The sequence below is a fragment of the Diadema antillarum genome, unplaced genomic scaffold, assembly GCF_040938485.1.
Source record: "Diadema antillarum isolate AM-2024a unplaced genomic scaffold, OU_Dant_1.0 seq00001957_RagTag, whole genome shotgun sequence".
In the NCBI taxonomy this organism is placed as follows: Eukaryota; Metazoa; Echinodermata; class Echinoidea; order Diadematoida; family Diadematidae; genus Diadema; species Diadema antillarum.
Genome location: NW_027272617.1, coordinates 623256 through 638414, shown reverse-complemented (window position 1 = coordinate 638414; position 15159 = coordinate 623256).

The following is a 15159-nucleotide window of genomic DNA, read 5'->3' as shown; positions in this document are numbered from 1 at the left end:
CTTTAGATATGATAACTGTACGTTGTTCTAGATAAAGACTAAGCGCACCGCGTGACAGCTGTGGACATCATAACCCTTTGGATATTCCCTTCGCTGCCTTGAATAAAGACTAAGCGCACCGCGTTTACAACAGAACACCTGTGGACATACGGAATGCAGTGCTCGTATATGTATAGCGGTTAGTTTCGATTCAGAAGTATAGGGATATAAAAACGAGACCAAATTGGTTAGAAATTTATTTATTATCACTAAGCTACTCATTTGGAAATGCTATCATAGCTTGATAAGCGTATATATGTCCGACAAACAAAGTGACACCAAAAAGGTTTTGCCACCTCAGGTGGTACCAATAATTCATTTTTCGGGTCTTGGCCCATGGACTAATTGGCACGGTCGTCTGCTAACCACAGAATCAGATTACAATGTGAGAATGGGACGCCGTCCTTCAAACAGAAACATAACAGCGGGTTTGTGTGTATGGGTATGTGTATGCGCGTGTGTGAGTGTTTGTGTGTGTGTGTGTGTGTGTGTGTGTGTGTGTGTTTCCACTTCACATGCCATCGCCATCGCGTTCGGCTTTGCCTTAGGTGGTATTTCTGTAGATCGCATTTCTGTAAATTTGTTAGCCGTCTGCTGACACTTTTCCTGTGTCTCGCGAGACTTGCGTTACTAGGATGTATGCAAACTCGACGTCGTCATCAATATCTTGAAAACGTAAATTGGAAATCTAATTGAAGCTTGGAATAAATCATAATCAAAGTATCATATATACGTAGCGACACGTAGCGGTACCTATATAGTGAAGCAACCTTCTTTGTCAAATTTGTAATCTGATATTTACATGTAGATTAACGTCTGTATATCTTTTCATTTTACTCATGTTTGTATTCCAATATACACTATAATCTTGTATATCTTTTGTGTCATGTGTAATCTTTGAGTATTGTATTCACTGGTTTGTTATATTGTTATTTATACTCTTTGTTTGCTACTCTCATACCCCGAGAGGAGGTCGAAAGAGTCAATAAAATTCACAAAATTCACAAATATTTAGGTCTGCAGCGATTGCTATTGTTAACATTGATCATGTTTATTAAGCCCCACAAAATCAGATTCGAAGAGGGCATTTGGTCTTGGGTAACATGGATGAACTCCTGGGTTAATTTGGGTTTATCCTCCAACTTCACAATGATTCAGAAAGGCGTAGTATAGGCTCCTTTTTAGTTCAGGTTCATATAATTGTATCAACGTATATGATTACATTTTCATGCAATAATATCCATGATGAAGATGGGGGAGGGAAGAGAAACTGCGGGATGGGGGAGCTAGTAATCATCGATTTTGATCGATGAAATCTCTCTATACATATTTTGATTTAATCAGCTTTAAAAAGGCATTTTGGATCGGCATTTAAAAATCAAAAGATGTGCTATTTCCATCAAATTCGATTCATTTTCCCAGTCCATACATGTGCAAACTATAGTATCACGGTTTGAATTGCTCTATCAATAAGTTTTTGATGTCACTTTATCATTGCCAACCCTATCTATAGTCCGTCTAATCACTTACCATCGTCACCTCTGCCATCACGACTATCATTGAAGGAAACCAAAACCCAAAAAGAAATGTGGATTGAGTGAAAGCAGCAACATTAGTAGAACACATCGGTGAAAGTTTAAGGAAAATCGGGCAATCGATGCAAAAGTTATGAATTTTTAAAGTTTGGATGTTGGAACCACTGGATGCATGACATCATGTGTGGGCAACAACATAAAGACAATATAAAGAAAACAAACATGTTTTCACTTTTCTTGAGTAATGGAAGAGCATTTGATTAACCACTTTCAGAAAGTAGGGGGAATGATTACTACACTTAACATAAATTATGTCAGTGTCGATTAAGTTGATGGAATGTATAATTTTATCGATTTTTTTTTGGTGGAATTCTCTTCATATCTTCTTTACATTGTTGCCCATCATGGTCTCTGTAGTCTCTTTATTCAGTGATTACAACACAAAGAATATAAAAACGAAAAACTTTGCATCGATTGCCCGATTTTTCCTCAACTTTCACTGATGTATAATCCTAATGTTGCTGCGTTCACTCACTCCATATTGATCTTTGGGTTTTGGTTTCCTTTAATATCAACCAATCATCACTACCATCATTGCTTTTATTAGATTACCATGCACGACCATAAACATCATAACTACTTGTATCATTTCACAACTGGATATCATCTTATCACCACGATTATCACTCGTATTACCATCGTATATCACCACAAGCAATATATCTTCCACCACTATCAATACTTTTTTCCATGTCATCAATCCATCAACAACAACTTCACGAAATCTCTATCAAAGTTTTCAGCATCATCATCATTATCATCAGTCTAAATAAGCATTGCGACTGGCAATATATTCATACTCGATCCCTCCCTCCAATGCGCACATGGCCTAGCACCTGTAATTGAAATGATGAAGAGAAACGATTGAATATTAAAACACTGATTTGTTTGTTTGTTTGTTTGTTTGTTTGTTTGTTTGTTTGTTTGTTTGTAAGAACACTAGCCGCATTCACACGTACAAAATAGCTTGTTATACTCGCAACTTTTAACTTCATGATCGATATATTATAGAAACAAACACCTGGCTTTAACTGGTATCAGATTCCCAGGTGGGTTCATGACTTTAAATGTGTATAAACCATTTATTGTCGACTGTCACCCAAAAAGGGAAGCCATGCGTGATTTGTTGTCTCGAAGTCGTGCACTATCGTACACATAAAAAGTGATGAGATATTAGAGCTGTGATAGAAGTTTACCACAGTATATGAAGTTTATCAATATCAGCATAGCCATTATGTTCACTATGTGAGAGAGTAAAACACATTTGTAGAAGAGATTTGAAACGATCGTTTTATAATGTGTTATTTGGCACAAAATAATTTCACTTATTTACAATAATATTAATCGATAACCAATGAAAATCAATTTGCCCGATATCAGCCAAATTTAAGATCTTTTCATTATGTTGGAGCAACGAGATGGTTACAGTTCGTTATTGAGAAGGTTCTTTATTCCGAAGGTTCGTTATTCCGAAGTTTCGTTTTCCAGAGGTTCGTTAATCCGAAACTGAAACAAAGCTCGTTATTCCGAAGGTTCGTTTCGGACCCAATTTAATTGTCGGATCAATGAACCTTCGGAATAACGAACCCTATTTCATTTTCGAATAAACGAGCCTTCAGAAAGCGAACCCTATTTTTTCGGATAAACGAACCTTCGGAATAACTAACCTGCGGAATATCGCCACAAATGTTCGGAATAACATACCCTATTTGATTTTCGGATTAACGAACCTTCGGAATAACGAATATCCGAAACACACAAATTCCCTATATACTTACAGGTTTGTTAACCCTAAATTCAAGAAAGGTTCGTTAATCCGAACATTTGTGACGTTATTCCGAAGGTTCGTTAGTCCGAAAATAAAGCAGGGTTCGCTATTCCAAAAGGTCGTTTATTCGAAAATGAAATAGGGTTCGTTATTCCGAGATTCGTTAATCCCCAAATCAAGCAAGGTTCTGGAACGGGTCATATGACTTTTTTGAATGTTCTTAAAACGTTTTTAAATGTTCTAGAGGGTTTTCAAAAGTTATCTGGATGTCTATAACGTCCAAACGTTTTTCTGTCGGTCCTTAAAACGTTAGATTTTTTTTTAGTGTTATCTTACCGTTTAAAAAAAACGTTTCTATAACGTCCAATTGAAACGTTTAAATACGTCGAAAACCTTCCACAAGAAGACGTTCTGAAAAAGTTTTGACAAAACGTTCAAATAAACGAACTTGGAATGTTTCAAGAACGTTTAGAAAACGTCTTTGTGTTAGCTGGGTAAAGACGTAAAATTCAAGTCAGTTTTGAGACGTATTTTTATCACTTCATATTTACGACGTATTAGTGAAATAAAATGTACTTTGCTTTGCAATCTATCTACCACGTCATATTAATGACGTGACGTTAAATTTACGTCAGTTTTGCGACGTCTTTTTGACTTCATATAATAAGGCCTACGAATTATAACTTTATAGAGTTATATCAGTTTGCGACATACTGTCGTCAGAACGACGACAATTTCACGTCAGTCAACTGTCAAAAATAAGATTCTTTTTTGCTCAAATGGAAGACATAGAGAGACGTCATTATCTAGACTTTAGAAAGGCGTAATAACTGTCGTTTGTTTGCGGTAAATAAGCAAAGAAAAAAGAAGCAATTTGGACGTCTCAAACTGACGCCAATAAGTCGTATTGTTGTTTGAAGATATCTAAAAGACGTCATATTTGTGACGTCTTTCTGACGCCTGGTTGGTAATACGAAGACGTTGTAAAGACGTGTAGTTTACTAATTTAAAGTCTTATAGACGAAGATAAACACAGATACTTGACATCATATAAACGTTTCAAACTGACGTGAATATGTCGTATTTTTCAAACTGACGTCAATATGTCGTATTTTTGTTCAAATGGAAGTTGTCCCAAAGATGTCATTAGTGGTCATTAGATTCGTCTAAATGACGTGTAAATCACAATTCTAAAGACAAGATTTACGTCAGAATAACGTCATGAGCACGTCATCTACACGTTAATTCATGCCTTTTTGATGTGTATTGGAAAAGAAAAAAAGGAAGACGTCTGAAACACGCCATTTTCACGAAAACTATGTAAACAAGAAAAATGGACGTGATTTTGACGTCATATTTAGATCGTGGGCGGTCAAGGTCTAATAAAGCGCACGTGAGTACCTCAAAGCACAACCATGATACAAATCTGGGTCCTAGCTGACATTTGGACGTTTCTAAACGTTCTTGAAACGTTCCAAGTTCGTTATTTGGACGTTTTGTCAAAACGTTTTCAGAACATCATTAAATTTTTCTGGAAGGTTTTCGACGTATTCAAAACGTTTCAATTGGACGTTATAAAAACGTTTTTTTTAACGTTAAAATTACAAGAAACCTTTCTAATCTTTTAAGGACCGACAGAAAAACGTTTGGACGTTATAGACATCCAGATAACTTTTGAACAAAAAAGTCTTATGACCCATTCCAGAACCCTGTTTGATTTTTGGATTAACGAACCTTCGGAATAACGAACCCTATTTCATTTTCGAATAAACGAGCCTTTGGAATAAAAACCCTATCTTATTTTCGGACTAACGAACCTTCGGAATAACGTCACAAATTAATGTTCGGATTAACGAACCTTTCTTGAATTTAGGGTTAACAAACCTCTAAGTATAGGGAATTTGTGTGTTTCGGATATTCGTTATTCCTAAGGTTCGTTAATCCGAAAATCAAAAAGGGTATGTTAATCCGAACATTTGTGGCGTTATTCCGCAGGTTAGTTATTCCGAAGATTCGTTATCCGAAAAAATAGGGTTCGCTTTCTGAAGGCTCGTTTATTCGAAAATGAAATAGGGTTTGTTATTCCGAAGGTTCGCCAATCCGTAAATAACATAGGGTTCGTTATTCCAAAGGTTCATTGATCCGACAATGAAATAGGGTCCATAACGATCCTTCGGAATAACGAACCTTTGGAAAACGAACCTTCGGAATAACGAACCTTCGGAATAACGAATATTTGGAATAACGAACGTTCGGAATAAAGAACCTTTTGAATAACGAACCTTCTCAATAACGAAATGTAACCATGATATTTTGGGTGCTATCATCGTTCAAAGTTTCCTATGAATGTATTTCATAAAAACTCGAAAGTAGCCTCTGTGACTCTGAACTAATGCTCATTGCTCCAACTTAATGAAAAGATCTTAAATTTGGCTAATATCGGGCAAATTGATTTTTATTTGGTTATCGATTAATATTAAAAATATCGATTTTATTTGGGTGTATATTGATGTGTTAAATATTCTTTTTTTTTTCTTATGAAGCACTGTTATGCTGAAAGTACAGCTCCATTTAATATAAATATTCTTTTTTTATGAATGCACTGTCATGCTTATAAGGACAGCTCCATTTGATTTTAATGAAAGTAAGTAAGCAGTGTATGTTTTGTTTTTATTTTTGTTTTTCGGTGCCTTGTATATTCTTTACGAATGCACTGTTTCTGCTGAAGGTAGAGCTTGGTTTGATTTCATTATAATTGTGTTTTGTTGAATCGTGGATTCTGTAATACATGTGATTCGATTTATTATGAAATTGTATTGAATATGGAATCAATAAAAGATTATGGAAAAAAATAAGTGAAATTATTTTGTGCCAAATAACACACTATAAAACGATCGTTTCAAATCTCTTCTACAAACGTGTTTTACTTGAGAATCGGAGCTGTGGGTTAGATTTTTTTTTTCTCTCTCTCTCTCACACATAGTAAACATATGGCTATGCTGATATTGATAAACTTCATATTATACTGTGGTAAACTTCTATCACAGCTCTAATATCTCATCATTTTTTATGTGTACGATACTGCACGACTTCAAGACAACAAATCACGCATGGCTTCCCTTTTTGGGTGTCAGTGGACAACAAATGGTTTATACACATTTAAAGTCATGAACCCACATGGGAATCTGATACCAGTTAAAGCCAGGTGTTTGTTTCTATAATATATCGATCATGAAGTGAAAAGTTGCGAGTATAACAAGAACTCTCGAGTTTTGGAGCGCGCTCGGTAACCAGCTATTCTGTACGTGTGAATGCGGCTAGTGTTCTTACAAACAAACAAACAAACAAACAAACAAACAAACAAACAAATCAGTGTTTTAATATTCAATCGTTTCTCTTCATCATTTCAATTACAGGTGCTAGGCCATGTGCGCATTGGAGGGAGGGATCGAGTATGAATATATTGCCAGTCGCAATGCTTATTTAGACTGATGATAATGATGATGATGCTGAAAACTTTGAAAGAGATTTCGTGAAGTTGTTGTTGATGGATTGATGACATGGAAAAAAGTATTGATAGTGGTGGAAGATATATTGCTTGTGGTGATATACGATGGTAATACGAGTGATAATCGTGGTGATAAGATGATATCCAGTTGTGAAATGATACAAGTAGTAATGATGTTTATGGTCGTGCATGGTAATCTAATAAAAGCAATGATGGTAGTGATGATTGGTTGATATTAAAGGAAACCAAAACCCAAAGATCAATATGGAGTGAGTGAACGCAGCAACATTAGGATTATACATCAGTGAAAGTTGAGGAAAAATCGGGCAATCGATGCAAAGTTTTTCGTTTTATATTCTTTGTGTTGTAATCACTGAATAAAGAGACTACAGAGACCATGATGGGCAACAATGTAAAGAAGATATGAAGAGAATTCCACCAAAAAAAAAAATCGATAAAATTATACATTCCATCAACTTAATTGACACTAACATAATTTATGTTAAGTGAAGTAATCATTCCCCCTACTTTCTGAAAGTGGTTAATCAAATGCTCTTCCATTACTCAAGAAAAGTGAAAACATGTTTGTTCTCTTTATATTTTCTTTATGTTGTTGCCTTAAAAATTTAATAAACTTTAAAAATTCATAACTTTTGCATCGATTGCCCAATAAACTTACAAAATTCATAACTTTTGCATTGATTGCCCAATTTTCCTTAAACTTTCACTGATGTGTTCTACTAGTGTTGCTGCTTTCACTCAATCCACATTTCTTTTGGGGTTTTGGTTTCCTTCTATGATGGTCGTGATGGTAGAGGTGACGATGGTAAGTGATGAGACGGACTATAGGGTTGGCAATGATAAAGTGAACATCAAAAACTTATTGATAGAGCAATTCAAACCGTGATACTAGAGCAATTTTGCACATGTATGGACTGGGAAAATGAATTGATTATGATGGAAATAGCACATCTTTTGATTTTTAAATGCCGATCCAAAATGCTTTTTTAAAGCTGATTAAATTAAAATATGTATAGAGAGATTTCATCAGTGGCGTATCTAGGGGGGGGGGGCAAGGGGGGCACGTGCCCCGGGCGCCACTCCTTGGGGGCGCAAAAAAACGAGAAAACGAAAAAAAAAAGAAGAAAAAAAAAAAGAAAGAAGATGAAGAAGAAGAAGGGGAAAAAAAAAAACTTGCCCGGACGGGGGAGGAGGAGGGGGGGGGGGGGGGGGGAGAAGGGGGCAGAAAACCAAATCAAACAAGATAAAAACAAAACATGATGATGACACGGACAAATAACAATGTTTATTGTGTTATTGTGTTCACACAAGAATTCCGAATTCCATGTTTTGTAAGCTGAAATACAAAAATTTTCGGCTCGCTCGCTGCGCTCGCCCGCCAAAAATTAACAACAACAAAAAAAAGAAAGAACAAAACGTGATGATGACGCAGAAATATACAAATGTCGACTCATTACTCGCGCATACAAATTTAGAGTATTTTTCAAGTCCTCAGTCTGTTGGTATGAATCGTTATCTATAAGGCCGTCACTGTATCTTGATTAGAATTGTAAGATTTAATAAGCACAAAAGACAAGAATTCCATGTTTTGTAAGCTGAAATACAAAAATTTTCGTCTCGCTCGCTGCGCTCGCTCGCCAAAATTTATCAAAAAAAGAAGATAAGAACAAAACGTGATGATGACGCGGAAATAAATAAATTTAGACTTACTCGCGCATACTAATTTAGAGTATTTTTTCAAGTTCTTAGTTTGTTGTATAAATCGTTATCTCTAAAGCCGTCACTATATCTTGATTAGAATTGTAAGATTTAATAAACAAAAAACAACAAGAATTCCATGTTTTGTAAGCTGAAATGCACAAGTTTTCGGCTCGCTCGCTGCGCTCGCCCGCCAAAAATTAACAACAACAACAAAAAAGAACAAAACGTGATGATGACGCAGAAATATACAAATGTCGACTCATTACTCGCGCATACAAATTTAGAGTATTTTTCAAGTCCTCAGTTTGTTGGTATGAATCGTTATCTATAAGGCCGTCACTGTATCTTGATTAGAATTGTAAGATTTAATAAGCAAAAAAGACAAGAATTCCATGTTTTGTAAGCTGAAATACAAAAATTTTCGGCTCGCTCGCCAAAATTTATCAAAAAAAGAAGAAGATAAGAACAAAACGTGATGATGACGCGGAAATAAACAAATTTCGACTTACTCGCGCATACTAATTTAGAGTAATTTTTCAAGTCCTTAGTTTGTTGTATAAATCGTTATCTCTAAAGCCGTCACTATATCTTGATTAGAATTGTAAGATTTAATAAGCAAAAAACAACAAGAATTCCATGTTTTGTAAGCTGAAATACACAAGTTTTCGGCTCGCTCGCTGCGCTCGCTCGCCAAAATTTATCAAAAAAAAGATAAGAACAAAACGTAATGATGACGCAGAAATATACAAATTTCGGCTGACTCGCGCATATATACTAATTTAGAGTATTTTTTCAAGTCCTTAGTTTGTTGGTATAAATCGTTATCTATAAGGCCGTCACCATATCTAGATTAGAATTTTAAGATTTAATAAGAAAAAATGACATGAATTCCATGTTTTGTAAGCTGAAATACAAAAATTTTCGGCTCGCTCGCTTTGCTCGCTCGCCTAAATTTATCAAAAAAAGAAGACGATAAGAACAAAACGTAATGATGACGCGGAAATAAACAAATTTCGACTTACTCGCGCGTACTAATTTAGAGTATTTTTTTCAAGTCCTTAGTTTGTTGTATAAATCGTTATCTCTAAAGCCGTCACCATATCTTGATTAGAATTGTAAGATTTAATAAGCAAAAAAAACAACAAGAATTCCATGTTTTGTAAGCTGAAATACACAAGTTTTCGGCTCGCTCGCCAAAATTTATCAAAAAAAAAAAGAAGATAAGAACAAAACGTAATGATGACGCGGAAATATACAAATTTCGGCTGACTCGCGCATATATACTAATTTAGAGTATTTTTTCAAGTCCTTAGTTTGTTGGTATAAATCGTTATCTATAAGGCCGTCACTATAATTATCTAGATTAGAATTGTAAGATTTAATAAGAAAAAAATGACATGAATTCCATGTTTTGTAAGCTGAAATACAAAAAATTTCGGCTCGCTCGCTGTGCTCGCTCGCCTAAATTTATCAAAAAAAGAAGAAGATAAGAACAAAACGTAATGATGACGCAGAAGTATACAAATTTCGGCTGACTCGCGCATACTAATTTAGAGTATTTCTTCAAATCCTTAGTTTGTTGGTATAAATCGTTATCTATAAGGCCGTCACTATATCTAGATTAGAATTTTAAGATTTAATAAGAAAAAATGACATGAATTCCATGTTTTGTAAGCTGAAATACAAAATTTTCGGCTCGCTCACTGCGCTCGCTCGCCAAAATGTATCAAAATTTATTTCATTTAAATCACCCTCAAAAGACCCCTCTTAGGTGCTTGAAAAAGCATATCATGCGGACCTTTTTTTAAAGTCCCTAATATACCGGGATCGGGTTGGGGTTGAACACTTTTTCAGAAATTAGGGGCGCAATTTTCGCGCTTGCCCCGGGCGCCGTTTTCCCTAGATACGCCACTGGATTTCATAGATCAAAATCGATGATTACTAGCTCCCCCCTCCCGCAGTTTCTCTTCCCTCCCCCATCTTCATTATGGATGTTATTGCATGAGAATGTAATCATATACGTTGATACAATTATATGAACCTGAACTAAAAAGGAGCCTATACTACGCCTTTCTGAATCATTGTGAAGTTGGAGGATAAACCCAAATTAACCCAGGAGTTCATCCATGTTACCCAAGACCAAATGCCCTCTTCGAATCTGATTTTGTGGGGCTTAATAAACATGATCAATGTTAACAATAGCAATCGCTGCAGACCTAAATATTTGTGAATTTTGTGAATTTTATTGACTTTCATCTTCCAACCAAAATTCAGTTTGTAGAGGAATTCATACTCAATATCTACAGCTATTCAGTTTTTTTGCCAAACTACATCATTGATTTTTATTTAATTTTTTTCTTCATTTATTTTGGTATCTTTGGTACGAATTTGTGAAGGGGTCTGGGACAGTCCATTTTATTTACAGGTGTGAGCCCAGTAACGCAAGTCTCGCGAGACGCAGGAAAAGTGTCAGCAGACGGCTAACAAATCTACAGAAATACCACCTAAGGCAAAGCCGAACGCGATGGCGATGGCATGTGAAGTGGAAACACACACACACACACACACACACACACACACACACACACACACACACTCACACACGCGCATACACATACCCATACACACAAACCCGCTGTTATGTTTCTGTTTTGAAGGACGGCGTCCCATTCTCACATTGTAATCTGATTCTGTGGTTAGCAGACGACCATGCCAATGGTACTCTGTATATACTGTGCATGGGTCCATGAGACTGTGTAACAGTACGAACTCAACGCCTAAACTACGCACATGCGTACAAAAACCAACTTGTACACTGATAGTCTTTGCTCAAGTGACACAATTGGCAATTTCGACGCGTTAGGGTTACGGAAAAAAAAATCGCGGCCTGGCCCATGGCCTATACGCGTTATGTGTCATTTTTACGTCCGCTCAATTCACGACGTAGAGAGTGAGTATAGAGAGCTATTTTATGCATGGATCATAATATGGGGGCGCTATTTTTTCTTTTATAGGTTACTATAAGTAAACATGTCTTTTCAGAAATGTTAGAAGTGACTTGTATTGACTTAATATGGGAATGAACCAATAAAAAAAGAAAGAAAGAAAGAAAGAAAGAACGAAATTGCCTTATCAAAGAAAATGAAAATGCAACTCTTGGCGATTCAGAAACCTTGTAAACAAGTATATCCATCTCTTCACCGCTTTCTGCTCTTCGCTTTTTTTGTCTTCGTCTTTGTCGTTCTCTGCTAGTTATTTTCATTGGTTTTCATTTGTTGTTGGTTGATTTTCCTTTTTGACTGCTATATATATCTCTTTGAACAAAAAATGGTACTGTGATGTTTTCAATGATGCTTTGTCTTAGCCAAGTCAGTCAGTGCTATATTAATCGAAGTATTTTCCTTCCTGCGAATGTATATTCTTTACAGATAACTGCACCGGTATGGCACTTGAAAATACGTCTCTTCACTTCTTTTGTGCGCTACTACTCGTCTCCTTAGGTATGTAACACAATAATGTAGGTCAAACATCCAGTACTGTTGGTGACGTTACGTATGGGCAAAGATGTAAAGGCAACATGAAGTTGTTGTTTTTTCCCACTTTTCTAGCACTGTGAAAGAACACTTTACACACCTCTTTCAAAAATTAGTGGGACTGATATTACCCTCTCGCACATTGCAATACCAACTTCCGGGAATGTTTACTTTTCATAACGAGTTAAATTTTGAGGGATTCACTTCTATCTTTATCCAAACAAACATTACGTCACGAAATGTAGTAGGCTTGTAATCCAGCGATGGTGGACCGTTTGTTTTTGTTTTTATGTTTTTTAAGTCATAACTACTTCAAAGATTTTTCCTCAAGCTTCGTTGATCTACAATGCTGCTAATATTGAAGCATTCACTTAATCCAAATGTATATGATAATATATGTTTCATAATTCCCTTTCAATTTTGTTGTAGTTATTACCGCTTGCACTATAACTCATTCAAGTAGCACTCTTCCCTTGGCCCTTCTTCAGATCTACAACATAATCAGGTATATAACATTGACAATATTGAAGTAAATAGAGAATACTGTATTTATATACATTGACGTGTCATGATGATTTAAAAACATGTAGACATTGAAAGTGTGGGTACACACGTAAGCATACCCTTGATCACAGAGCATAGAATCAGAGCGTTAATGCATGGGCCTACTACACGTGGATTAGAAAAGAAGGTCTTTCTTTGATCCCATCATCACCGCCGCCACACGATTACGTGCATCTTAAAGCCCCGTCTTAACAGACCTTCTCCCCGGGCACGCCCGGATGCGCACGGGGAAGATATACATTCCACAGATTCCATGAAACACAGAGTGCCCCGTTTTAACAGGCATTGCTCAAAAACCTTCCTCGGGGAAGATACGTTCCCAATAGCCCCGTCTTAACAGACCTTCACCGGGCGCGCCCGGGTGTTCGCCGGCGAAGATTACATTCCACAGATTCCATAAAACACGGGTTAACCGCTAAAGTGCCCTGTTTTAACAGGCATTGCTCGAAAACCTTCTCCGGGGAAGATACGCTCTCCTTGGCCAATCACATTACAGGTACGCTGAAAATGAAGCATTTCACATGCACATCATTGACATTGGATTAGCATGTGGTTGCGTACTAATGTGCAAGTGTGTACTGCTGACACAGGCATGTGGGAACTAGTATGTACCGAGGCGTTTCAATATATTTTTTAGACCAACTGTTTTTCCCTAAAATATGCTTACTGCGAAAGCGCCTTTCTTTTTTCTTTTCATAAGAATCTTTCAAAAAGAAGCAAAGAAAGTAGAAGTCATGAAATCAACCACATGTTTAACCAGAGCACGTTGATACCACACTGCTCAACCCCCAGAACTCGAGGAGTGTTACAACTGCATACATAATACATAGGTGTTACCAATAGCATTTTACACTTTGAATCCTTGAATGTTTTTATTTTTTGATTACCTCCAACAAAATTTTACTCTCTTCAGCTGTAGCTCATATCAATGCCAGTGTTATCTGATATAGTTTTTGAACTATCAAACATGAAAAGCGGGATTTTAACACCTATTACTAGTACATGAGTACACACAAGCCCAGCACGCGCTGTGCAGAAGTCGCCGTACTTCGCATGGTGTACCGTTTAATCGTGCTAATACATAAGGAGAGTTCGTTGATTTTTTGTGGCGCAGTGCTAGTCACCTGACTAAGCACTGGTCACGTGACGCCTCGGGGAAGATTCACCCCGCGGGCGACTTAACAGACACCATCGCGAGGTAGCCTCCGGCGGTTCGCCCGAGGCTACCCCACGTCTACCCTGGTCGATCGAAGGGTAAGGTTTCGCCCCAGGCTATCCCGAGGCTATCCCGAGGCTATCCCGAGGCTATCCCGAGGCTACCCCGCGGCTACCCCGAGGCTATCCACTGTGTTGCGTCTTAACAGACACAGGGGAAGATTCTTCACCCGAGGCTACCCTTAGGCTACCCTGCGTTTTTAAGACTTCGCCCGAGGCTACCACGCGGCTACCCCGAACCTGTCCACTGTGTTGCGTCTTAACAGGCACAATCTTCCCAGGGGAAGATTCTTCACCCGAGGCTACCCCGAGGCTACCCTGCGTTTTGTGGCCTGTTAAGACGATGTATTAATGAGTACATTCAGGTGCTTGGATAATGTGATTTGTGCAATCGTGCTTCGTCACTGACCAAAGAACCATTTCCCTCATTGCTGTTTTATTTTGCTGAAGTATCTTTTCAGACTCAACTGCCTTTGAAAGGGAGCAGCAAACCCGAAAACATGACAGTTTTGCTGTCACAAAATTTGAAATTGCTGAAGTGGACACTTGTGGACAAGCATGTAACATGACTTAAACGATTACTGTCCATGTTTACTCTGGAACAATGTATGAAAAATGGGGGAGATTATACCCCGTCTTTACAGGCCACAAAACGCAGGGTAGCCTCGGGGTAGCCTCGGGTGAAGAATCCTCCCCTGGGAAGATTGTGCCTGTTAAGACGCAACACAGTGGACAGGCTCGGGGTAGCCGCGTGGTAGCCTCGGGCGAAGTCTTAAAAATGCAGGGTAGCCTCGGGGTAGCCTCGGGTGAAGAATCTTCCCCTGAGTCTGTTAAGACGCAACACAGTGGACAGCCTCGGGGAAGCCGCGGGGTAGCCTCGGGGTAGCCTCGGGGTAAACCTTACCCTTCAATCGATCAAGGTAGACGCGGGGTAGCCTCGGGCGAACCGCCGGAGGTAACCCCGCGATTGTATCTGTTAAGACGCTCGCGGGGTGAATCTTCCCATGAGGCGTCACGTGACCAGCACTATTAACGTCAGGTGACCAGCACTGCGCCACACAAATCCACGAACTCTCCTTATGTATTACCACGACCAGACGGTCCGCCGTGCAAACACGACGACTTCTGCACACCGCGTATTGGGCTTGTGTGTACTCACGTACTAGTAGGCCCTAATAGGTGTTACCCCCCCCCCACAAAAAAAAAAATCCCGCT